Raw genomic sequence first — 2,128 nt, forward strand, 5'->3', positions numbered from 1 at the left:
AATTTTGTTTATTAAAATTTTCATTTGATTTGAGATTTAGTTCTGTTTTTAGAACAGCCTATTTTTCATTATCTAATAAAGCAGTTAATCTATAATAATCAGATTCTTCTGTTAATTCTAAACTTTCTAAATAATTCATAATGGAAAGACTAGAATGAAGATGTACCTTTCTAGAGAAAAATTTTCTTTATTTAGTATATTTTACATAAGGTGTTTTTATCTCCAGAGGGGAGATTGTAGATACTAATTCCAGAGGGGAGTTTAGAATTATTTTTCCCTAAGGGAATTCTTCCTCAGACTATAGAATCGTCTTGGCAGCTTCCTCCTTGCTCTCCTAGCATATGAGTACTCTTAGCCTCCTGCTTCCTATTGTCTGATGCCTTTTACAATTGCCTAAGCAACCTATTTATAATAGTTGGATTAGATGGACAATTCCCATCCTTACCCTTCTTATGACGTCATTGCTTACGTCATTGTTTGTTTTTAGCTACATTGTTAGTGCTCTATGACCTAAGTGCTTACGTCACTATGCAATAATGTTGAGAGATGCTTCAGATGCACTGTCCTCCTCTTTTATCATGTGTCCCTTAGATGCATTGTCTTCTTCCTTCATCATGTGAGTTGATTCTGTTTCATTATTGCTTTCTTCAGATATCTCTGAGGCACATAGCTGGCACTTGTGGTCTTCTCTATCTTTTATCAAATAGCAAAGATTCCTCTTTATCCCTTCAGGGAGCTTTTCTAAAAGTCCAGATAAGTTGTAGAATGCTGACTCAAATTCCACCAAGAGTCTCATCTCTCTTTCTTCAATTTCATTTCTTTTACTGGACACAAGCAGAGTATTTCTACTTTTATAATTAATCCTTGTGTGAGATTCCTTCGTTATTTTTTGAGTTCTTTCAAAGACCTTTGTTAATGTGCTGGCTAGCCTTCCTTTATGACTGTAAATTGTTAAATCTTGAATCTGATCAATTGGTTGAAAATTTCCTGGGAAGACGGACATGAATATTACTTGGTGTGCTGGAACCAAGCATTCTTCTTCTTCATTAAAAATAGGTTGACTGTTTGTAAATTTTAGAGATATATCCCTTGGATTTACATTGTCAATCATATTTTTAAATCTCTTTACTGCATCAACGAATCCTGCAGGAAACTCACTAATAATTTTTAGATCATTAAAAATTAAAATTGTATCAATTAATCCATACTGGAAAAATTGATAGGTGTCAGATGGGGAAGCATCTGGAAATATAACCAGCTTTGTTAGCTGTTCTTTAGCAATAGGATAATATCCCAAAATTGCCCTTTTTTCTTCAGTCCAATTCAGGACTATGTTAAGGGTTTCTCTAAGATTTGATCTACAGACCCTTTTCTTTTCCTTGATTTCAGCCCTTGTAGGAATGTTTCTTATTATTCCTGTTCTCTGGGTTTGAATTGGAGCTTTATCTGCTCTTTCTAGGATTTGCTCTGGATGGAGAGCTTCATATTCCTTGAAGGATTCCTTTGCCTCTTCCAGTGTTAGAAACCCTCCTTTATGAATTATCCTTGATTGATGTGTGAATGGTGCTACTTTTTCCCAGGCATCATATACTCCTTTCATGGGGCCATTATAAATTATATAATATTTTTTATCTTGGGTGAATTTTTTAATGATTTCAGCAATTGTTTTACTTTCTGAAATTTTTTCTTCACCTGATTTGTCTTCTGAAATTTTTTCTTCACCTGATTTGTCCACCATGCTTAGCTGGCTGAACTCTGATGGTTTTGCTTGTTGTGTTGATTTCATTGCTTCAATGGCCTTCTTGAGGGATTGGATCTGTGTCCTTATTTGCTAACAATGCTTGCATTTTTCGAGTTCTTGCTCATATTTTTGAATTTCTTGATCTAATGCGTTGTAGACGAACTTTGGAATATAAAGTTCTGGAAGTTTTTCACATAATTCTTTAATTCTTTGAATTTGCATACTATCTTTTTCATCCCATTTCCATTCTTTTTTAGTACTTATTTTTGGAAATAAGCTTTTAGTGTATTCTGTTATATTCTTTAGAAATCCTTAATCAGAAATATAATTTATACACCCTAAAAATCTTTGTAATTGTTTTCTATCTTCTATTTTATTAGGAAATAA

The sequence above is a fragment of the Arachis ipaensis genome, chromosome B07 (assembly GCF_000816755.2).
Source record: "Arachis ipaensis cultivar K30076 chromosome B07, Araip1.1, whole genome shotgun sequence".
Taxonomy (NCBI): domain Eukaryota; kingdom Viridiplantae; phylum Streptophyta; class Magnoliopsida; order Fabales; family Fabaceae; genus Arachis; species Arachis ipaensis.